General features: G+C 42.6%; 1 protein-coding gene and 1 long non-coding RNA gene across 3 annotated transcripts in view; both read left to right on the top strand.

Annotated features, from left to right (window-relative positions):
- Positions 1-15: 15 nt before the first annotated feature.
- On the top strand, positions 16-6,672 carry LOC122820379. Of its 2 annotated transcripts, none has more exons than XR_006368782.1 (3): positions 16-604; positions 1,853-1,908; positions 3,840-6,672. It is a non-coding gene; the product is annotated as an uncharacterized LOC122820379 (long non-coding RNA). The 2 variants fall into 2 exon arrangements; XR_006368783.1 differs by having other exon boundaries at positions 1,850-1,908.
- A 1,523-nt stretch (positions 6,673-8,195) lies between these two features.
- Positions 8,196-25,039, top strand: part of zbtb4 (zinc finger and BTB domain containing 4) — a 30,588-nt gene continuing 13,744 nt past the window's right edge. Inside the window, exon 1 of the mRNA XM_044098396.1 lies at positions 8,196-8,329. The gene's annotated coding sequence lies outside the window, so the exon portion shown is untranslated. The remainder of the gene's footprint in view (positions 8,330-25,039) is intronic.

The following is a 25,039-nucleotide window of genomic DNA, read 5'->3' as shown; positions in this document are numbered from 1 at the left end:
AAACTAAAAAAAATCTCTGTTCTCTCGTTCGTCTCGCTCTGGATCAGCCTGGGCTCTAAGAAAAGAGGCTCAGAGCTAAAGGCCTAGTATCGTATTTAAGGAAACTAGGGCAGATTGTTAAAAAACATAACAATTTTAATCTTAAAATATTGTACAGCGGACCGTTTTTGGAGATACATCCGGTGCCTGTTAAGTTTGCTTTTTTCTTTAAGTACATTTTTGGATCTTTGGGACTTAATCGCAAGCATCGGAGTTGACTACGACGGATAGCCGTGCGGAGGTGGGGGAGTATCGGCGTGGCGCTTAGGAAACCCTGGGGGAAGCCTGAACTGTTCATTTAAGGCTTATTTTTTGACATAACTGGATTATTTTCACAAATTGGTGTTATGAATTTGATCTCTTTCCGATTTTATGAATGACTTATTGATGGGTTTCTTGTATTTTTACATAAATGGAACGCATTCTTTTAGGCCACGGCTTAAGGTACATCAGAAAAGCAATGGTTTTTGGCGCTTGTGTTACTTAAAATGACGGTTCGTGTCATCGCATAACAATTGAAATTGCCCAAAAATGACATGTATATGACTCAACTACACCTCCGCAGGTAATACATATATATATTTATATTAGAATGTATTTTTTGTATTAACAAAACTATCTCCGAAAAGTTCAAATTACTCTAATCAAAACCTTATAATATATTTATTAAACATATTCGTCCTTGCTACTTTTATAAAAGGCATATTATCCCACTTTTTGTGTTGATGTGTGAGGCTTACAGTAATTTTGTCAGGTAGACTCGACGGTTTGGTTTCGTGTTAAACGTCGCGTTAACGTTTTATTTTTAACCGTACAAGCAGCTGCTTTTACTACTCATTTAGACTTTATTAGACGTGTGCTTGATAAAAAACGTAGATATGTTCACTAACGTTGAGTGTAAGGACCGTTAATACAACAGTTAGCAGCCTTCTCCCTTAGCACCCAACATGGCGATGATCAGCTATACGCTTCTTGTTGTTAGCGAGGAAAGATGGAGTCTGGAATATTCTCTCTGACTTGAAGGGCGCAGACAAGCACCTTCTGGTTAAAAATACAGCCGAGCTCCGTAGCTGATTAATAAAGAGTATTAAGATCGGCAAACAGTCATTCAAATGTTAGAATGGGGTGTTATTAAAAGCCTGAAGCTAGCTTGTCAGAATATTAGAGCAGTGGAGTCCATGTAGAAGCCACTTGAAGCCATTTTGTTAGCTTACTACCTGTTTCTGAGAAATAAGCATATAGACTGTTTTGCGTAATACTCTGTTATAACAAGGTAGGCACGACGAAAAATAATTATATCTGGTCGTTATTATGTTCGATTGTCACATAAATGATAACAATAAAACTATTGTGCAACACACAATAAATAATCACAAAGTAAAAAGGACAAAGATGCGTTCGGCAGGGAGGGAAACTGTGATTGTTGGTGTACAGGTAAGATCATTTGACAACAAATCGTTTCCAATTTAAGCATATAAGTAAGTCGAAATATGTGTTAATTCGTGCCCCAATTGGAGGCAAAAGCTAAAGTGTGCGTAAATCTTCTTACTTGTGTAATTGCATAATGTCAGTCTGATTAAATATTTACTATATGTGTCTAAACAGTAATGATGCCCAACAAACGTGTCTTGTCACATTGTATTACTTGCTGGTTAAAATAAAGACTGTGAACCTACATAATGGACTATGTGGATAATTTCATGTTAATTTTACATTTTTGTTAACTTCCAGAATAATAAGAGAGCACATTTCTTAGGCTTAAAATCGTTAAAATTATTGTTTGCTTTTTTTTTTGTATACCCTTTTTAAGCAGGTCTGAATGGAAAAACATCACTGAGGCCAAGATGACAGATAAAAATCACATCTACGGTATCCATATGTATTCATACATTTTCAGTGTTCGGTTATTCTGACAAAACAGAAATGGTCTGCATATCCTCTAGGTCAGGAATCCAAAGAGAAATCTGACAGTAAATCACTTTGTTCACCATGTGCCATGCTATACCACGAGTATACAAAGGATTCCTTATTGGCTCCCCCCTCTGGCTTTCGTTGAGAAAGGCCGCCGCGGCCAAGATATTTCACAACCATATAAAAATGTGACCATGCGAGGCTTTTAAACGAGCGCCCCCTGCTGGTGCAGAAAGACCTGTGCCTCATATGTGATGTCAGGTTTTCTGTTTGAGTCATTAATGCAGAGGAAGTCAACAGTAGTAAAATATGATTTTAAAACAACTTCTCCTATGGTCAATAATCCATAAACAGATACCAGCACTGATGGTGTGGTTATGGAATATATTTAATAACATTCAGGGATTTCTGGGGTTTTTTTGGACAAAATTAATCTTCCGATGGAAACAATTACAGTCATCTAAACAACTAACTCTTCAAATGGCGACTAATTTCTAGTTGGTTAAACCTATGTTCTGCTCAAAGCCTCCGTGAAGAATTAATTTATAAATTGTTCAAATCTGTCCTTTTATTCACAACAAACACTGAAATGTTAGAACAGTGCTTATAAGGGAAGCAATTACTTCAGTTATATTCATTTCAGCATATAGACAAATGTTTTTAATTGTGGAGGCAATCATAATTATTTTCTTCCAGTTTAAAGTCTTTACCACTGGAATTAAGACAAATGCTTGTATCTGATTTTAATCTGTTTAGTGTTGTCTTGTCCTTGTTTTGAGACGTATTATTAAGCAAATTTTATGCTTTTAAACACCTTTGTAAAAACACAAGTTTTCCGCCTGTAATCTTTTACGTTTAGAGAATAATTAATTTACTAGCGCTGTTCACTAGGGTTTATAAATATGCAAAAAGAATAATGAAGTTACATTGATACACCCAAATTAAGTTTCCCAAAATAGAAAAATATATTAATTTCTTCAAGCCTTTTTATATTTGTTTATATTTTTAGTTGGATTGTTGATCCTTAATCTTAATATCCTCATAAACTGGATTTAACAATTTAACCTAAGGTTTCTGCGGGATTTGGATTTACTGAAAATGTATAAATGGAAACTAAATTTATTTGAGCCAAAATAATTCAGTCCACGGTTTAAGGTTGCCATACAGAGCTAATAAAACACCTTTTAGTTCACTACTGAATTGAAAACCACATTAATGCTCCATAATTTCCTGATTTGTGAAACCTACTAATAATAAAAACCGACTGGTGTGTTGGTATTTTGCAGACAAGGTTAACTTTTAATGTTTAAAAAAAAAAAAAAAAACTGAATGTAATAATACATTTCTTAGTCATTAAAAGTCATAGTTATGTACAGATTTTACTTTAATATTTATTATTTACTTTAATATCTGACTCCTTGCCTCTTCCATTGTTTTTTTATTACACAACCAAGTTGAAAAGAAAAGATTTTCATGTTACTCTGTCATGTTTTTAATAAAGATTTCTTGAAAACGGGTGTTTTATTAGCAGGCAAATCTATAGTCAGTAGCAGTAATTATTTTAAATAACACTGATTAAATCAGGTTATTTTTTTTATTAATGTACGTCTAATAATGAAACAAAGTTATTGATGAAGATAGAAAGTTTTGAAAATTTGTTCTCTATTGACATTTGCAGACACCCTGACTGAAATGCCCTCAGAAAAATCAAGAAATTATAGCCTTGAAATGTAAACTAAATAAATGTATCTCACTGTGTCTGAGATGAATGAATTAGATTTTTCTGCTTCTGTCTGCTTGAGAGGCAGGCTTCCTCTGAAGGCTGCTGGTTCACTTATCTAGGGGGAGCTGTTGTCTGGTACTGATGGACAGTGACTGTGTGTTTTCAGGGTCTGAAGGAGGGGCCACGTCAGGCAGGAGAGGCAGTCAGACGCAGAGCATGGTAGAAGAAGCAGAATGAGACAAAATCTGATTTATTCTGAATGAAAAGTCCAGAACGGCAACCGAGATCTGCTAGCTTTAGAGAAATAAAAAAGCTCACACTTTCATTTTTTTTATTTTTATGAATGGATGTAACTTTCTCCAAAAGCATTAAAACAGGTTTGTGCTCCTGAGATTGTGTAATGTTTTTGTTTTGTAGCTCTTTGTCTGAAACCACTTCCACACGCTGAAAGAGGAACGGTTTGTTTGGGTTAAGCGCCAGGCTGCTGTTTTGCAATATGAAAGCGTGACGCGGGGTTGGAGGCATGTTTCTTAGAGCTCACGGGAACAGGCCAGCCTTCCGGAGCCATGAGGGAATGTCCTGTTCTCTGGGTGTTTGTTTTGGCTGATGTCAGCCGCCGCCGCCGAGCGTCTTCTTCTTCTTCCTTTCATCCTTCCCCGTCAATATCCAAACGGCCCTTTGAAGCCCTCCTCGTTCTCAGGACCCTTTTCTTTTTGTTTTTTTTTCCCCTCGCTGGCTCGTTTGCAGGAATCAGGAAACGTTGTTGAGCCGCCTTGCAATATGGCGGAGTATTCGCCATGAATTTTTATCTTTTTAAAAGTCCTCCAATCATTTCCTGGAACTATCTGGGTGCTAAATTAATTCCTCCTGATCCCAAACTCACCCTGCAATCAGCTTAGTGCTAATCTCGGGCTCTTACAGTGCAGCCAACTCTTGTCTGGGCAACACTGCTGCACTGAGCTCTCCTCTGTTCTCATTTTACAAGGTTTTGACCCTTGGCACCATCTGTCCTGCTCCCACTCTGTCATTCCTTTCTCATTCAAGCAGCAGGAAAGCTTCTTTTTTACGCTTGTCCTAGTGAATCGTCTTGCTTTATCTTCTTTTTTGTTCGAACCTTGTGTTTTTTGTCCTTATTCAGGAATTCCTCACTGCTTTCAGAACTCCAACCATCCGTGTACTCTCTCTGATTCTCTTTCTACACTTTAATCTTCCCCTTCTTGTTGTTTTGCCCATCGGTAAAGCTCAGAAATCTTGTCTCTGGTGTCTTTTTTTCTTCTGTTTTTACTTTCTCCGCTGATTTCCTTTGGCACGATGCCTGCTACGTTTGCTTCGCTTTGTTTGTCTTCTTGCTTTCAGTCCCCCCCCCCACCACCTTTTTTCTTTTGAAGTCAGTCATCAATTTGTGATTTTGTGTTTGATTTCAGCGTCACAGTCCCTTTGTGTCACTCTGCTTCCTGCGAGCTTCGCTCAGATTACCCTTCCTTCCAGAGGGCTGTCACTGAAGTGCTATTTAAAGAGGCGTGCAGAAGAGCAAGGCTTGTTTACAGCGCCTTCAAACTACAGGCTGTTTAGAAACAGGAAGTCCCGTCACCTCAAAGGACAGCAGCCACTTCCTCCACCTCCTCCTCCTCCTCCTTATGACTGAGAAGTGGCTCCAGTAAAAACAACCCTGGAGCTTATCAGAGAATTATTCGCCCCTCCCCTCCATGGTCCACACACACAGCAGGCTTTTCAGCCCTCCACCGTGTCCTATGTGGCTTTCTCCTTTTCTCCCATGCCCACAGACCTCCTCTCTTTCCAACTGTCACCCCTTTGCCAGGACAGCATGCCTGAGTAGCTGCCTGGAGATGAAGGAGCTAATTAATTTGATTTAGCCATACCCTCTCTCTTTCTCTCTACCTCTTTCTCTCTCTTTCTCCGTCTCTGTGTCAGTGGAAAAACCAGCCGGCCGCCCTCCTCCACACCGTATCAACCAGTCCCCTCCCAGATAATTTTCCACCTATCCTTTCTAGTCTCCTTTGGCAACATCCGCTCTCTAAACCTTCCCTATTCCCCTCCCCTTGTTTTCCTTCCTGTTACACAACCACATTTTGCCAGCGGGTTGCTGCCAGCCAGACTGCTTCACTCCCAACACCCAGGGGCGTAGCTATGTACTATCTCAGGTGTATGCTCACATTATAACACCCCGCCTACCCCCTGTAGGGATTCAATGCTCAGGTGAATAAATCTCACTTAGTCATGGATTCATAAGAAGGAAATCTTGTAATACTATATGCTATTATACACTGATAATATCATTTACACATGCACAAACAGCTGTTAAATAGAGAAAATGGCGACCAAAAGCAATATATTTTGCCCATTGCTTTGGCGCCCCCTCTGGTGGCGCCCCTATGACGCCCGCACCCGTCTATATTCTGCTTTTCATACATTGTCCTCTCTATTACCTCTGGTAATAGAGAGGACTCGCTCGCTGTAGTTCACCGACTCAGGCGACCTGAAAGCGGGCATGTGAGCCTCCGGTGGATTAAACCTCCCGTGTGTCACTTGATACGTCGATGGATCCGCCTTCCGCGTTATAATCAGGCAAGTCTAGAATAGCTGTGTAACGGTCTAACAGCACCGTTACACAGCTATCAGGTGACTGGATGAAAACCCTTTCTGTGCCTCCAGCAGGCCTTTGGGATCCACTCAGACCAGTTTTAAGCGCAGATGTTTCCATCCCTCACTGTTTATCTGCAGGGTTCAACCAGCTAACCCCTAGCATTTTTTTTGTGAGGCTTATGATTCTCTGACGGCTTAAAAACTTGAAACACCTCTGTATGCTAATTATCTCAAGGTAGTTTATGTTTTCATATTCTATTTTGTTGCTCTTTAACCCAAAGATGATTTAATTGCGATTCCCAGTGGAGTCATCATTGCTATCTTAAGGAATATAGCCATAAAACAGAGGTTGTTTGTATATTTATAAAAGGTAAAATGTGATGTATGCAGTAATTTAGGAAATGAATGATGAGCTAATTATTGAGGTAAACCTAGTGTACTAATGAAAATAACTCACAAATGTTTGCAAATCGCAACTTCTGAGAGAAAAACATCCCGATAAACATTTTCGACAAATACCCATAATAAAAATTAACGTAATAAATGTAACAGAAGCATTTCTGTATTTTATGCTTTTTTTAAATTTCAGAAGATTTAACCACTTACCCACAAGTTTTTCTTTCTCTGTGGTACAAACATAACAAGACACAGAGGGCCGTTGCTTTTAGCCACACACCACAGGCTGGTTGAGAGCCCAGCTTTATGTTAATTATGCCGCCATGCAGTGTGAGGAGGGTGGGTGGCGAACAAAACATCAGAAAAATACACTGCAGGAAACTCGCAAACTGAAACTTTTGAAGTTTTCCTAGCTCTTCTGGGCTTTAAACGTGTGGAGGAAATCACAAGCTCTTAGAAACAGCAGGGCATTTTAAATAAAAAAATAGATGAACGCTGACAGGAAAACTGAAAACAAGTTGTCATCAGTCTCTCAGCAGAATAATCTATGGCCAAATCAACTCTCCCCGACTCCAGTCCCGGAGAGCTGCAGGCCTGTAACTTTTAGACGCGTCCCCTGCTCCAACATAGCTGAATCAATTATTGGAATTACCTCTTCAAGTTTGGCAAAGGCCTGGTAATGGGCCCTTTATTTGATATAAATGTGTTGGGAGTAAGGATGCATCAGAAAGCTGCAGGACAGTAGATCTGGAGACCTCTGATGTAGACAGACTGTGCAAAAAAGAAAAAAGGTCAAAGATCACGTTTTCTGTTTACTCCAGCTTTGTGAAATGTTAGAGTTGAAAACCACCTAGCGTTGTTCTGGCAAAATTACATTAAACTAAGTATTAGCAGCAGGGATGTCAGTAATTGTTCTGTAATTGTGCTCCGCTGGTAATTTAGTCAAAAACAATTTTTTCTTAAGTGGGATTTTTTTCCCTTGAGTTAATGTATTTAAATCAAATGTTGGATTTTGTCTCAGTGTGATAACATGCTACTGCAATAAACTTTGAAATAATTCACAATTGTTTATATATCTTTATAAAGAGGTGATATATTCAGATAAAAAAAATATCCTGTAGATTAACCATTAACCATTTGCTGACCTTTAAAGATGAAATCTTAATGAACATTAAGTAATTAATCAGCTTTTTCTGTGCTTCTCCTGTGTTTTGAAAACCAGTCAGTAGCTCATGAAACCACGTTAAGCTCGAGTCCTTCCTGGTGGAGCTGTTGCACAGATTTTCCGGTTATGTTGCTGCCCTGCTTCTGTAAACAGAGAAGTATTAGCAGAAGGCATGCTCCAGCACGCTCGCCTCTCTCCCTCCGTCTGCCGAGGGCTGGGTGCTCAAGACACCCGCCTCTGTGTCTCAGAGACAATGCCGTGGGATTAAACAACACTTTATCTCAGTTCATGTCAAACTCCTGACGTAAACAAGGCCGGTGCCGTTTCTGCAGCGGCAGAAAATAGCCTCGGTTTCATCACTGCGCTTTCTGTGCTCGTGTTTCTCCGTGCAGAGGCAGAGTTGGCTGCTTCGCAAAGCCGCAGCTTCCTCTTAGAGAAGTGACATCTGAACTCCCCGACTTTGATCTCCGGCTCAGTCAGCTGGAGAGCAGGTTAGTCATCCCTCCACGACTGGGAATGTTTACTAACAGTTTTAACGTGCCTCCGGATTTCTTCGCCATATCCATGAAAGGAGAAGCCCAACCTGAACGTTGGAGGAGATGCAGAAATATGCGCCAAATGCATGCATGCATTGTTTCTGACTGTGTTGCAGCTGCTGCGAGTTCTGCAGCTGTTTCACATTAATTTAAGCGTCAGGTTGAAGGCCTGACATAGAAACAACAACAACAACAACAACAACAACCATAAAAAAAGAGTTGTTGATCACGCTGCAACAAAAACAGTCAAAATGCAAGTGTGACTGTGCATTTTGGGAACTGACTGAGACTGTAAGCCTTCACTTTCTCATTTAATGCGAGACATCTGACTCGTGCAGCTGTTTTACTGGAAGCAGGAAGTCTTAATTTGCAGGTCAGTGGAGGCCATATTTCTGGCCTGAATCATAGCATTGCTGCATGCTGCACTCCTGCTTCACCCGCAAATCTCAAGAACACAGAAATAAAAATCCTTCTTTAAACTCTGTCAGACATAAAACATCCATGGAGATTTCCACTCATTTTTTCATAACTATAGTTACGTAAGTTGCATTGTAAAGATGCGTGCAAATATGGTGCATGTATGGTAATGATCTTGGTTAGGCCTCAAACAGCATGTCAACCTCTGTATCTGCACATCTTCTCACAATTTCTGCATGCTTTTCTAGTTGTTCCAAAATTATTGTCAGGGGTTCATGTTTGCTTTTGCAGATCAATAATGTTTATTTTTAATATTTTTTATTTATCAAAAGCAATAATTAAAAGTAATTTTAAAAAAAAGAAGAAATGTTCTCTTGTAGCAGTTTTGACCACTTATTTTATTCTGTAGCAAGTTTATATTTTTTTCCCTCTCCTACTTCAATTTATTTAATAATAAATAAAATATTTTAGCAACTTTATCCATCAAACAGTTGACATAAATACAAGGCAGTGGCAAATGATTCCTTCACAGATCGTTTTAGCTACTTTTAACTTGTTTAAAAGCTTATTTTCTTTGTCATTTTGCTTATTTTTTTCTCCTTTCCTACCAAATACCTCAATATTTGGTGGCAGGTGGACATTGTCCTCACCACCTTTACTAAATACTGATTAGTTGCTTTGCACCTTGTAAGTGTTATTTAACTTTAAATATTGACTACTGTATCCAAGTAGCTATTTTCCTGTTATCAGTTACTGCCTTGTGAGAATAAACGTACATTTACCTTAGATCTATGAAACACCCGAATTGTTCATCGTCAGTGATGAACCTGGGTCTTAAATCATCACCTAGGCGACCAGTGATCAGTCCCGGGCTTGCCTGAGCAGGATCTTGCTTCTTTATCCACAGCTATCTTTGGGCTTTTATAGCAGCTTCACTGATGTTTCTGGTGGCTCTAACTTCTAGCAACCCTGTGATGCCAAGGAGCCTAAACGGACGGTGCGCAGATTGCCCTGAAATAACCCCTGCAGCCCTCCTCAGTTTGCTCACAGCAGGCCTGCCAGCCTCTCTTCCTGTACGTCTCAACTTCAGATATTTGTCCTTCTTACGTTCGTGTGGCTCCTACATCCGATCTTCCCAGGGGACTGGAAGCTCCAGCAGCATACTTGCTTCACGGACTCTGATGTGAGGACCAAATCTGGCCTGATTGACGTCCTTGCTATGCGCTCTGGAAACTTTATCTGCCTTCCAAGATCTTCTCTTAACTCTCAGTCATGGGCTGTGGTTAGCAGCTGAAAGGTCGAGGTTTTGTGTGCCGTCTGAACTTCCTCTGCTCTGACAAAAAGTGATTCTCTGCCTTACTGGGAACTTGTGTTTCCTCTGCTGGATTCCGGTACAAATGGCATCAGCTGCTGCTTTCTGCGTCACTTCCCCGGTCTGTGAGGCAGCAGCTTGTGCTCTAGTGATCCTCACCCTGGGCCCAGTGGAGATGCTGGTGATTCTGCATCTTGAACACCGACTTGATCAGAAACTTCAGTCTTGCTGCCTGTGACTTTCAAAGCTCTGCTCTCTGCCCAAGTTATCCTCCGAATGGTTGCATTCCAGTTAATCCAGCCGCCCAGATCTGAGCCTGGACGATGTGATGCTTTTGCGTTTTGGCTCTGGTGACTTTCAACTCTTCTGCGAGTCCTTTGAAAGGGAACCGCAGTTTGTTGTTGCCCATAAAGGGCAATTCAGCTCTTCCCCTGCTCACAGCCAGGTTTTCAGAAAGTTGTATTTTCCCTCATATTTCCCGTTTTTAAGAGTGCGTTAGAGAAACAACTGTCCCACATCGTATCGCTAAGGAGAGAGGAAATCATTTATTACACAATAAAAGCATATAGGCACAAGATAGCACAGGAAAAATTGTTTCAGTCACATTTATTTTACAGGAATTTCAAACGTTACCGAATTTCTGGGGTCACCAAAATGGTGTCACAGTTTGTTTAGGTATAATTAAAAAATGTTTTTAGGGATTTTGGTTCTGTAATTTTAAAGGATTTTACACTTTTTATAAGGAATAGCAAACATGAATTTGAGAACAATAACAATAGATTTTAAATTTATTGTACTGTGTTTTTTAATTTTTTTTAAATCTAATTATAGGACAGTTCCATTAAAAAAATATGAGTAATTTACAAAGTCAACGATTTGCATTCAGATCAGCATTTTTGACCAACTAAATGTATTTTAGCTAGATGATACTTGGTTGGCTAGAAACCGAGAAGTATCAGGTTTGATGTTTTTTTGCTCAGTCTTTATTTACGAACAAATAAGTTGAGTTTTATTTTGATTATTTTAGCCTCTAATCAAATCAGGTTTCATTGCAAGGCACTTACAATGAGACCATCAGAGAGGATTTGAAGACTCTTTAATATTAAAGAGGCATAAACTGATGCATGCTGTCCAGTTTTAAAACTAAATCAACACCATCATCTGTCCGAGTGAACACAGAACTCAACCAGAGACATTGCTGTGAGAAAACCATCACAGAAGAGCCTCGGCCTGGTAAAGTTTAAACTCAGAATCCTGGTAGGTTGCAGTTTATCCAGCCGTCGTAATCAAAGTAATTCTACTTGATGAGAAGTTTAGAAAGGTGAGGTGAAACAGGAAAAATAAACCGTCTCTCTAAATGACACGGCTCAGGCTGTGGTCCACCTACTGCTGCTCTGTGGCCTGCAGAAGAGAGTCGCCGTGTGAATCACGCTGGAAAACTGGCATTTTTTATTGTCTGTCTTTGTATGTAAAATATGTTAAACTGCATATTGTTGTTTTTATTTATTGCAGTATAAGTTCAAGATAATTTAAAATGAAAGTGTGAAATGAAAGTAAAATAATTAGTTGGAGTGTTTGAACATCCGTCCGCTCATCCAGGCTCATTCTTAGATGTCAAAAATATTAAATGACATTGTAATTAATATTATCTAATGTTTTCCTGTAGCAGTCAGTATTACATCGATGATGGACACTCCTCTGACTGAAGACTCTCTTGTCTTGTCTGCAATGTTATTCCTGCGTTGCAGAATAATCGCCAAAGCTTTCCAGAGAAAATCTCCAGATCAGAACCAGATGTCTGGGGGGGGAAAAGAATAAAATCAGTTTTATAGTTTTTATGTAATTTAGCTTTTCCTCCTCATTTCTGAGCTGGTAGATGACGCCAAACAAACAAAAACCCAGTCGGAAAAGTTGTTTTAATGGCACAATGGAGCTGGTGTCATTTGTGTGCCTCTGTGGGAAGTCGTGCTGGTCCGTTAAAACCGGCCCGCGACTCATTTAAAGTCAGTTTTTTGTCTCAAAGGAAATCATTTAAATAAGTCTTGATGTGATAATTGCTCAGAATTTGTACCAAGATGGCTTCCTTAGTTGTTACATCTTTGCATATTCAGTCGTCTCGCTTTATAGCGCAGCATGAAAAGCGCCGATCACGTTCGACCGAACAGCCATGAATAGGCATAGATGGACGATGGGGGTGTCTCTGAATACGAAGCTGGCGACCGGCTGCGGCCGCAGAACAATGCTGGGACACATGCATGGAGTGAGCGCCTGGCTTGCTCCACCACACACACGCACACACACATTGTTTTTGCCAACGGGCAGTTTGCGTCACACACAGAAGGCCTCTCTCCGCTTTGTCTTTTCTTAATTTCACATCCAGTTTTTATGTTCTCTCTCTCTTTCTCTCTCTCTGTCTCCCTCTCTCACACACACACACGCACACGCACACGCACACACACACACACACACCCTGGAAATGCTTTGAAGACGTGCAGCAGCACACGAGAGAGGATGGAAGTACCAGGGGGGATCGGAGAGGGGGGAGCCGAGGAGAGGAAAAAAAGTTTGTTCAACTCCGTGAGCCAGAGAGGTCACAGGAGCAACAACCAGCCTCAGAACGGTCTCCATGGAGACGAGTGTGGCAGCGTACAATGAGGCTGAGATAGAGTGATGAAAGAGAGGGAGAGAGGGAAAGGCCATGGAGGGGAGGGAGGGGGAGGTTGTTGGCGTCAAGGTTCACTTGGTGTGTACTTGTGTGAGAGTTGCTGCTGGAGGGAAGGAGTGTGTGTGTGTGTGTGTGTGTGGGCGTGTGTGTGTGTGCGTGTGGGTGTGTGTGTGCGGGGGTGTGTGTGTTTGTGTGGACCGGGCGGTTTCCACTCAGAGGGACAGTGGGACGTGTGATGGTGGCGAAGCCAAGCAGGACTCCAACTTTCTTCCACCCCAACGGGAACTTTTCTGCTCTTGTTGCAACGGAGACTAAATCTTATACTCCAAAGCGACCCATGAAGGAAAAAAATACAGACTTAAAATTTAAAGGGTTAGGGTTAGATGCAAAATTCACATTTTGCAAATTTATGTACTTCTAAAAATACCAAAAGCATTTAAAAAGATAAAATGAAATAAATCACCCATCTTGACACCAATATGTTTCTTGGTGTCTGGAAAAGGAGCTTTTGGAAAACCTCCGGAATGTAACATCACACATCAGCAAGCACAGCCCATTACCTAGCAACCCCAGAAAATCCCAGCCCGTTACCTAGCAACCCCAGCAAATCCCAGCCCGTTACCTAGCAACCCCAGCAAATCCCAGCCCGTCACAGGGCTTCCTCCAGTGTATTAAAAGCCTGGCGGGCCACCAGGCTTTCCTTGTGCCCCCACCAGGCTAAGCACTACTTATTTATTTAAGTCTTTTTAAAATGTTTGCATTTTTCAGACATCAGAGTTGATGTTCAGGCGTTAATCTTCCGATCTTTTAGTAACACATAATTATCAAGTGATATTTTCAACTCAAAAACATGAATGACTGTCCTAGAACCCAACCACCAGGTTTAGCAAGTTTTCTGGGGGAAACCTTGTCGTCACTTACCAACCCAAGCGAAGGTCCAGATCATTTATTTGGTCAGATGGTTTTACCGCAGTATGTGCTGTACAATGGCTTCTGGAAGAAAACAAGAAAGTGTTTCTATGTCGACTTACCTTTCAGAAATCACTTGCTGTTTTCTTGTCGGTTGTGCCGGAGGCTCCACCTCTGCTTTTCAAAGATGTGCGGTTGTATAATTACGCTTTTGTTTGTGTGGTATTTTCCCGTAGGAGTGTAAACATTGGGTTGGGAGGGGGAGGGGGCGTGGCCAGTAGCAGCTTATGTGGATTTAAAGTGTCAGAGACCCTGAAACACTTCATTCTGAAATCATCTCACAATAGGCAGAACTGTGCAAACTAAACTCTCATTTTCTGATAATGAATTTGTGCTAAAAATATAATGAACACGTTTGTGTAGACCTATCCTAACCTGTCCAAGGAGGCACAATAAGTCGCCTTTTAACCAAACGCAACACCAGTTGTTGCTTGAAGGCATCGCGCCTCGATTTTCACAGATGAATCAGAACTGATACCTGGTTTACAAGCCCGGATGGTGTTTGAGTGGCGGTGCCACAAAACATAATGGTATCTTGTTCCCAGTAGTTCCAGTCTAGCCCCAGGTAGCTCTAAAAGCAGTTAATTGGCCAGCTTTGTCTCTGGCAACACTTGAACCCTTTTAGCCGAGGGCATGGACTGTCAATGAGTGGCCCAGTTTCTGTTCATGCCAGTCCAACTTTTCCCCTCTGTCTCTTTTTAACAGGCATTCCTCTGATTTTACACTTGAAGACCGGCTGCCCCGGACACTGCTGCGCACGCTTTGATAGAGACGTAAAATATGTTGTGGGAGGGGGGCTTTGAAAGTCTTAGAAAACATAAAGTCCTGCTCACTGTTTCGACGTACGCTGGCGAAATGGGACGTTTTGAGCCTGGAGTCTGTTTGACCCATTGTTGCAACCTGAGCCAATTTCTCCCCTGGTGGATTGAATCCAACCAAACATGCAAATGTGGCCGATAAAGGAATTACCAGATGGACGCCTTTGTACATTAGGTCACATGAAAACCAAAACCTTCACTGTATTTTGTTAAAATTTCCTGTGGTAAACAAAGTGTATACTTTCACTTCCTTGTAAAAGAAAAAATATAATTTTTCCCTCCAACACACACACTTGTGAAAACAAACAGGAGCTACGCCAACTCCCAGAAAACCTGGGCACCAAGGGCGGACAGTTGGAGGGACGAGAGGACGGAGAGGGGAGTGAGAGAGGAGAAAAATGATCATTTTTCAAGACGTTTTACAAATCAAAATCTCAAAAGTGTGTTGTGAATTTATCTTCAGTCCCCTTTGCTATATCTGTATCTGTGAGGGTATATACTACATCTGAAAATAAAGCGTATAACCCAACTACAAAGCTATTTATCTAAATTTACATGACCACCACCAATGAGGACACATTGGATTTGATAAGACACAGTGGAGAAACACCAGCAGATGTCACGGCTTCCCAAATCATCACTGGTCTCGTATTAACTTGCGACAGATGTGCTGCCGTTCCCACTTTCACATCCTGGTCTGTCCTTTTTAAAACTTTCCTGCTTGCATCCTGATGCCAGCTTGACAGCGGTGTTAGCTCCTCCCATTTTCTGACTGACCTGCCATTGGTTGCTCATTAGAATATCAAGTCAAAGGTTTTTGCCTGTGCAGTTATTGGAAATGTCTTATGAAGCAGCGTTTGATCCCTCCCAGCATGTCGCTGCCTTTCCTGCACTGATTTTCACTTTCTTTTTTAAAACGCGTCTATGACAGATCACTGAAGTTTACTGAAGCTCAGCGTCAGGAGGAAGGAGCGGCCCTTTAACGCCTCCATTTTCCCCCTCAACTTTTTTTGTTTTGCTTCCTTCCACCATTTGACTGCGGCCAGTTTGTCCTCTCCCTCTGTCTCACTTTCCTGCTGTCCCTCCAGCTCACTCCTCTCTCACTCCCCTCGCCGTCCTCTCGTCCCTCCATCCGTCCGTCCTTGGTGCCCAGGTTTTTTGGGAGTTGGCGTGGTTCCTGTTTGTTTTCAGCCATTTTGGGGACTTGCAGTGCTCGTAACAAACTGCTTAAATGGCGTCCTCTTGCTTGCCTGCTCTCCCACTCCCGTCTCCCTCTGTCTCTCCCTCCCTCTCCCTATCGCTGGGCTTTGTGTATATAAAGTATCTCTATGTGTGTGTGTTGGAGAGAGTGAACAACACTTCCAAATAAAAAGAAGATTGGATTCAGAGGGGGGGGTGAGAGTCAGTTCAGGGTGTGTAGATCTGTGGAGGATTCACTTGCTGGATAATTTAGGGAAAAAAAGAGCAAAACCAGTAAGAATTCCTCTTTTCAAAGAGGAAAAACTGGTGTGAGAGAGGAGAAAAAGACAGAAAGCAAGAAAAGGGGAGTGAGTGAAGGAGAGCAAGCAAGTTCGAGTGTGAGAATCACTCCTGCCCTCTGTCTTCACACACTGCTGGCTGTATGTGTGTGTGCACCGCCTCTCCCTGCACTCTCCCTCTCTCTTTCCGTCTCTCTCTCTCTCTCTCTCTCAAACACACACACACAGCAACTCACTCACACACACACACACACTGAGGCAGGCGTGCGCACTCACAGACCGAGGGGGAGAGAGGGAGTGTAAGGGGAGAGAACACATCGCAGCAGAGATGCAGCAGGAGGTTTTCCGAGGTACGTTCTCTTCTTTGCTCGCCTTCCTGAGAGACAGACAGGGAGAATAAGAGGAAGAGAGGCTGAATTTGGTGGTTTTCCTGCTTGTTTTCTTTTTTTTTTTTCTGCTTCACTCCGCCGCTGCTGCTGCTGTGCTGGCGGCTCTGCTCCGTGCATGAAGAGGAGGAAAAGGTTTTTATTTTACTCGGCGTGTGTCGGGGTGTGAGGGCTGGTGGGTGTGTGTGTGTATTTATGCAGTGTGTTTGTGGACGCGTATTCCAGAGTGTGCGTCTGTGTGCGTGTGTGTGTGTGTGTTTATGCTGGGTCTGTCGGCGTGTGTGCGTGTGTGTGTGTGTGCGTGTTTATGCTGGGTCTGTCCGTGTGCGTGCGCGTGCGTGTGTGTGTGCCAGTAACAGGCCTTGTCTCCCTCATCCTCCCCTCTGGTTGCTGACGCACCACGCAGTTCTTTTTCAAGAGCGATGACTCGCTTTCAGACTGCGATGAAACTTTTAATTTATCGAAGCCTCTTGCGTGTTTGTGATGGAGATGGGGTGTGCGGCGGCGGCGGTGGTGGGGGGGAGGCGAACAGTGGCATGTACACACCAGAAGAGGCGGTTAGACGTGATGGGAGGTTTGTTTTGGGGCTCCAAATCCTGTGGGCCGGTCTCCCACCTCAGCCTGTAAACTCAGCAACATCATAGGAAGTGTTATGGAAGTTCCATGTAAATGATATCACGCATCGGCCGAGCGGTTCTGGTCTCTGGGTTCAGTTCTGGGCGGCCCAGATAGTCCTCCATTTTGACCAGCCTCGTGTTTTCGCTGTTTTTTTTTTGTTTTTTTCCCTCTCATGAAGAGCAGCAGAGGGCACATTGATGTCCCTGACTCTGCTGCTGCTGCTGCTGCTGCAGCCCCGAGCTTCGCTGCTTTTCCAAAACAACACAGCATCTGCTGCCAGCTACTCCACATTCCGGGTTTCCATGGATGCCAAGTCAAGCCTCAGTGCTCAACGTATGGAAAATGTGATGCATGCTGCCACAGACCTGCCATGGGTCACAGGTCGCACAATAGGAAGAGCCGTTTCTCGCCGCTTTGAAGTGTCAAAAACAAGACGGTGTCTCCTCTATTTTTAACTGCTAGCGAGAGGGTGACACATCAAAAACTAAAAATTGTCTTTGGGGCCGTTGAAAAGTCTCAAGCACAGTTTTCACCGTCTATAAAAGTAAATTTGATCAAACACCACAAACGTAAAGGATGTGGACGTGTTCAGGAAGCTGCAGCAGAGCTTTGGTTCTGGTAGAAGTTGCAGTTCCTGGTGATCACTGCAGCCCTCTGCTTTGCTAATTCTGCAAACTCGAGACGCGTGGATCAGGTTTTTCCTACCCGATACCGTTTTCCAATTTTTTTCTAACATTTCAGCCGCCTGTACCTTTTCGACTTATTCCTATTTTTTTCTAAACAACACAACACATAAAAGAGATCAAATGTAGCCTTAAAGCTAATTGATAAAGGGATTACAAGATTACTCACATTTTTGTATTTTTGCAATGAAGCCCAAAATTATTTACGCACTTTACAGATTTATGTTTAAAGTAATATTTTAATTTTACTAACATGTTTATTCTCACAGGAAGTAATATTAACATTTTGGAGCTGCCCAGTCAGAGTACAGACTTGAATCTGATAGGGAATCTGTGAAGGGAGCTAAAGATTAGGGTGATTACTCTGAGGCCTTCCAGCTGCAAAAACTTTTACCTAATTACCAAAGACAAATTATCAAGAAACCTGTGGGAAAATGTAAAAATAAAAACTTGACAAAAATGATTACAATACTGCTAATACAGCAGCAGTATTGTATTTGCAACTCGTTTTTTTTTTATTTCAGTTTATAAATTAGAGCCTCTTTCAAATCATCTCGTCTTTTATGACGAGTCTCATTTCCTCTCAGAAAAATAACATTCAATCCAAAGCTACCAGGAGTATGAATAATTCTGGCTTAGGTTTGTCAACTTTTATCTGACTTTATCTGAAGCAGGGAGAAGCTTTGTTTTGAAATGGTGAAGCACCGAGCTATTATTAGCATCTAGCGTTTAGCTTTTAAGAAAATTAGCATGTTCTAGGGGCTACTTTGTATAACTTAGTGGCAAGACAGAAAAGGAAAATCCCCCTTAAAGCAGACATTACCAGACTAGCAGTGATTAAAACACTCAGAGGAATGAAGTTTGAACAGTTTGGATCCCTGCTGGTCCTACAGCTCCGGCTCGGTCCAAGGCCTGTTCCGCTTGAAACAGTTTTAAGCATCATAACGCAAAACCACAAGAAAGTATGCAACAAAACAACCTTTTCTCTGCCCAAACACAACGTCTTAGTTGGATCATCATTACGAATTAGGGAAACTCAGATGAGTGAGGGAAGCTTAGCTGCACGGTCATGGGGTTTGATAACGACTGGTGGAAAGAACCGGCTGTGGCTTGAATCTCCTTCCATCCGCTGTGGAAACAAAGGCAGTTGTCATTCAGTAATCAGCATTACTAGCACAGGTTAGCTTGGAACGTTGTACATGTACCATGTTTTATAGATATAGCTATAAAATCAACTTGTAAGGCTAAATAAAGTGCATTAGAGGTCACGCTGCAGGTTCACACACTTGTATCCTGAAAGTAGTGTGAGTGCTTAGTTTGGAATAAGATAAAGACGTGGAAAAACAATTTATTTGTTGTTCACACTGATCAAGGCTGATCACATGTAAATCAGCTCGTTCTGATCTCTTGACATTTGATTGGTGCGTTTCTACTGAAACAATTCTCGGTCGTTTGAAACTGCAAACTCCCACAGGGACTTCACGCTGCCTTCAGGAGAGATTGCATGTGTAAGAATTATCTAGGGGGAAATTGCCTCAAAAAGGTCACCGGTGTTGTGCCACCGCTCACTAGGGGTGGTGTTTTTTTCTAGCTTGTGCCGTGTCCCAATGCCTCCCGTGATTCTGTTGCAAGGAGATAAATTAGGAGAATTACATGCTGAGCAGGGAGCTAGCAGAGCATGGAGAGCGAAGCTCTTCATACATGGGCATGTTTGCTGGTGCATGGCCTGGCATATGAGGTGGGGGCACAGCCGACCCTGCTGAGGGAGGACATGAAAGACGAGCAAATCAAAAAACGTGAACATGAGACGGACATGTTTGAAGTTACCCCAACAAACCCCCTCTACTCATGCCTGCTCAGTCACAGCCGCCGCTCCGTGAGCCGCACCAACTTCCCCTCGCCTCCTCCCTCCTCTCCGTCCCATCTGGCTGGCTCCACCACGCTATCTTGGCCGGGGGGTTGTGCAGAGTTCAGTAGCCGTTGTTGCTAACAATACTCCCCCCGCCCCCCACTACCCCACACACCAACTGCTGCCTCGATGGTTAGCCCCTTCTGGCTGACCCTCAGTGGGGAGACAGACCAGCCAGCCAGCTCCTCCCTTGTCCATAACGCTCGGCACCGCCGGCTCACCGGCTGGAACACCGAGACCCCCCACACGCTGCCTCTCAGGCACGCCCCCCCAACACCTCGCTCACACAAACACCAGATGACACCATCAGTCATTTCATTGGCAACAACATTTAAACTCTTTAGACTCCTAAAGCAGAGCAAAATAGCAAGAACAAGGCGGGAAACAGTCAGTCCGCAGTGGTGTTTTCCTGCAGCTTTGTTTCCTTTCGCAGACTCGTACTTATTGACATTTCAGGTGTGTTCGCAGTCTGGCCGTTTTCACACATCATGTCAAGAGAATCAAGGTCAGATGCTGTCTGAAGTTGTACTTCTTTTCATATGAAGCTAACAGCTGGTGACTGTCTGGGTCAGACATGTTCTCACAACTGGAAACGCTGTGTTTGATTTAGACGAGGGTGTTGCCTGGTTTAGAGGGTCCAGGAGGCAGGGCATGATGCCTGCATGCTGGCTCTGGTTTCCCCAGCTAGTTAGCAAGCTAACCTCACATAGCCTAAGCTGTTTACATGTAGACTAGCTACTCAGTGTCCACCAGATATTCCAGCTTAGGTTAGTATTTTCTAGACCGTACCCAGACTGTTGCTGAGAAGAGCGATGTGAATGCCAATATATAAAAGCTAGTTGCTCTGGAAAATGGTAGGTGGACTGCAGATAAACTTTAGCAATTATACCAATGCAATCTAAGGGATAGATTTAATTGAAAAGTTCTGCAACCTTTTCAATTCCCCCGCCGCAACGTCGTAAAGTTGGTCCAGAGCTGCAAAAATATGGGCTTAAAAGTTTTACTTAATGAGATTAAGCTAACGTTTATTTCTATTTTCACATTTGAGAGCAAAAGGAATCTTCTAACTTTTACAAACAGAAAAAAAAAAAAGTTCAAAAATGTTATTTTGTTGCATGAAGCAAGCTGAGTTAGCCAGTGCAGAAAGATGGAAAATGAAGAATGTTAAGTTGGGCAATTAAAAATTTAAAGTACACAGTTGAAGCTAAAAAAACCTTAACTACTTAAAGTTGCTTTGTGTCGTTGGTGCCCTTCTGTTTCAGGTTTTCTATGCAGATATGGCATAAATCATACACAAGAACCACTAAATAAAAAAACCTTTCTTATATTCATGATAATTAAATGCATTTCCTATTTGGCCTCTTTATTCCAATTGGAATAGGACAGTGGAGAGGTCAAAAGGCCAATGAGAGGAGAAATATTGAACTTTGTCTCTGTGTTGCCCTTCGACAGACTGGCGACCTGTCCAGGTTGAACCCCGCCTCTCGCCCAGAACGTAGCTGGAGATTGGAACCAGCAACCCTCCTGACCCCATTAGGGACAAGGGTGAACAGAAAATGGATGGATGGGTTTATTGTGACAGGTCTAACTATAGCCATTACAGCATTAAATATATTTTCTTCCAGCTAATTTTAAGGTTTCCATTCTGCAGCGCCATGCTGGATGGTTGGTTGTCGTGTAACAAGTTTAGGTGCATTTTTAGAAGATGTCATGCGCTCCGTTTCACACCTGATCAGGGTGCTAAAAAGCCGCAGCCTGGAGGATCTTCCCAGAGTCCTGAAGAGGTCTTCTGGTGCACATTAGGAACGCACTGACTTTCCGTTACGAGTGATAAAGCGTGACTCTTTTTAGTGTTCAGGTAATTCCCACAGGGAAGCTGTTATTGTTTATTACCTTAGTAGCATCATAATTTGGCGTCTTGAGTGTAGCATAAGGAAACATGGTAACGCCGTTGCCAGCGTATGTGTTTGGTGGGCCTGACACCCACTAGAGTGGGTTTTACATCAGAGAATTTAGAGCAAGATTGCGTCGTCATGACACCCACACTAAGTTAATGCACTGATGTTGTGCCTGGTCGTTATTTTGCAAGATGGCAGCCCTGTGCTCCGTGCAGAAAGAAAAAAACCTTACAGAAAACCTGCATCCTCTCCTTCTGCTGACTCGCCGATGAGCGTCCTGATGCTGTTTTGTTCTTGACAGCAAGGCTGCCAACGGCATGTAAAGCGTTCCTAAACGCTTGGAAAACTCACACGTTTGCCACAAGGTCAAAGAGGCATCCTGGTGGAGGCGTAACGCTCGTGGCAGTAGCTCTGCCAAGAAAGCAGCAGGAAAAACGTCTTTGGCGACTCTTAGGAGCGGAGCGGTGTCGTGATTTCTGGCACAGTTAAATGTGGTTTTCCATAATTTGCCGTGATCCACCCACATTCAAAGAGCCATGGAGGTCACAGAGTTTATGGACACTGCAGGGCGGTCTCAGGGCCCAGCTTACAAAGAGAGCATACCAGACGACATCGCAAGGAAATGTAATGACGGCGAGTTAACGGGCAGCTCACGCTCGCATTTTAATTCCTCAAATACCAGCTTTATAAACTGTGCTCTGGGCCGCAAGTCTCCTTTTCTTCAAACTTTACAAGCTAATGTTAAAAGTTGCTGCTTTATGAGCGAAGATAGTTTATTGTTTGGCTTCCATTAATAAATAATAAATAAATAAAACATTGTTAATCTAATACTACAGCTAGAGAAAAAAGTCTTAAAAGTGTGAGTCCAGCATTTCTTTCCAGCATTTTTTTATGAATGAAAGTTGATTTGAACCTTGACATACTTTTTCCCTGCAAGTCTGAGCCACTCACTCGATAAAATATTTTCCAACGTAGGCAGACCGAAAAACTGAAAGGGCTGTTGAACTTTTGGACTTTTTTTTAATGAATCCAGACTTCCTTACATGTGCTATTGTCATCCTATTTACTGGTTTAAATCTAATTTTCTGCAGTCAGACCATAGTATTTTCTCTTTGAAGTAAAAAAATAAAAATAAAAAATGTTACATTGCTTGTGGTTTGAACTTTGCAGGATTTCCTTCAACATGAAGTAAAGAGTGTTGGGGGGACGTGGCCGCTGGATTCTAGTGGCTATTTGTCTAGCAACACAAGTACGAGTTTCAGTGAGGAATAAGCAGATTGCTCAACGTCTGGTTCAAGGCCTCGAGTCCGTGTAGCAGCCAAGCTCCTCTGCCGTCCGGCCTTCTGTTATGCAAGTTCTGTTAAGACGAGAGCGGACGTTCCTGGTGACAGGCTGCTTAAATCCCCGTTTCCATAGTACAATTATAAAGCTTTTGTTGTTCATTAACCAGGCAAGGGAGGCGTTTATTTCTCCAACACTGGGTAAAATTTGCTTGTTTGTCAACCGGTCAGATAGGAAGAAAAGCTGCCAGCGAGGCGGTGGTCTTTCTGGCTGTTAGTGATGACTCCCTGTCATAATAAACTGGAGGTGTTTTGCATGATGTGCTGGTAGTCTTGTAATTTGTCCTGCAAAATCTTAGCACCTACCCTCGCTCTGCGGTTCTGCTCCACCACAAACTGAAATAGATGAACTTCTCAGAGACCGGGCGCCATGTTTGTCTGTGCAGAACATCCTGTTGCAGTGGGGTTTGGAGCAAGGGCAGCAGTCATTCTGTTCACAGCTTCCGAGTTCTCCTGGTTGCGTTTGCGGTTTGTTCAAGAGGCGGATAGGTGGATTAATGCTCCTCGATGTTTGTGCCCGCTTATTTTCAGCAGCGATAAGGCAGAGGTTGGGGCGGTTGTATGTTGTGCTCAGATTTCTATGTGTACGTCTGTGAAGTCAGCACATCTAAAAGCTCCTTCTCGCAGCGAGACTGCGTGTCGTGCAGCCTCTGCCTCTATAGCGACTATGTGCGTCACAAGAAGATAAAGGGAAAAAAAAAAAAGAAAACGAGGGGGCGTCATACGCATTTTTCTGTCCATGGCCATCAGATGAGATGGTGAAATTTTTAGCATCAGCTCCGTCTCGCAGCGTGTCCGCCTACTTGTAGCAGGCTGGCGCTTGCCATAAGGGATTTCCTGCACGACGTCTATTGCACAGCAAGTCTGAGTGACAATAAAGGCCTGTATCAAAACAGAGCGACCAAATGTGGCTGCAGGCCTGGCGAACAGGACTGGGGCGTCTGCGCTATTTTAGGCCCAGGTCTGAAATAAACACGGATTGGTTTATGCGCTTAAAAATTGCTTCAAAAGCCACATTTGTTGTGGTTTTTGCTGTTCCTCTTTGTTGACATCACTTCTGTGTCCAGCAGCAGGTCGACCTGCACTCTGGTTCACCTTTTGGTTTTGAATATCATTTACAAAAAGGGCTTGTCCGTGTGGAACTACTTGGATTGAGTGCCTCCCAAAAGTATTCAAACCCTATGTTGCTTTTTTTTTTTTTTTAGTATTATTGAGCTTTAATGTCATAGAATAACACAAAAAAATGCATAATTATAAGATGGTTTAAAATGTCAAATATGAACGTAAACGGTCAGACACCCCTAAATAAAATCCAGTGCGACCTGGTGCCGTCAGACTTCACTAAAGGTGACCTGTTTGAAATTTAATCGGCGAATAAAAACAGCCGTTCTGTGAATTCTTCAGAGATTTGTTCCTCAACAAAGATAGAGGAACACGGTAGACGGGTTCTGGATGAACTGGTGGAGAGATTCAAAGCAGAGTTAGGTTACACAACAATATCCGAAGCTTTGAACATCCCATGGTCAAATCCATCATCTGAAACTGGAAACGATGGCAGCACAATGAAAAAACAAAACAAAAACAAAAAAACAAACAGGAAATTGTGGTGTTGTTGTTGAACAATTCCTTCATTTTCTCCTTGTTTTCTATTGCTGTGATAACCCAATCACTCTCCTTGAACTAAAACATGTTGATGCTGGGTGTGCTGTGGTGGTGTAGGGGACAGTGCGACCCACGTTTGGAGGCCTTCGGTCCTCGACGTGGCCGTCGCGGGTTCGATTCCCGGACCCGATGAAGTTTGCCGCATGTCTTCCCCTCTTTTCTTCCCCCTTTCCTGTCAGCCTACTGTCATATAAGGGACACTAGAGCCCACAAAAAGACCCCCTGGTGGGGAGAAAAACAAAAAAAAACATGTTGATGCTAAGGTCTGTTTAAGGTCAGAGCAAAAATGCAATGAGAAACCGTAATATATTCATCTCAAGGAGAGTTTTGATGCCTGGCAAGTGAAATATTGCAGCGTACCGGATTTTGCATCCAAGCAGTGCTTCGTAGTTGTGAAATTTAATACCCAAAAATTCAATCATTTTTACAACTCTGCTGTAACCTGCGAGTTGCCAAGATATGACTGTCCAGCAAACTGACTGTCTCGGTAAGGAGAGTATTAATCAGAGA

This window comes from Gambusia affinis, linkage group LG18 (assembly GCF_019740435.1).
Source record: "Gambusia affinis linkage group LG18, SWU_Gaff_1.0, whole genome shotgun sequence".
Lineage (NCBI taxonomy): Eukaryota > Metazoa > Chordata > Actinopteri > Cyprinodontiformes > Poeciliidae > Gambusia > Gambusia affinis.
Note: the sequence above shows the minus strand (reverse complement) of the source record. Positions and strands in the feature narration are given on the sequence as shown.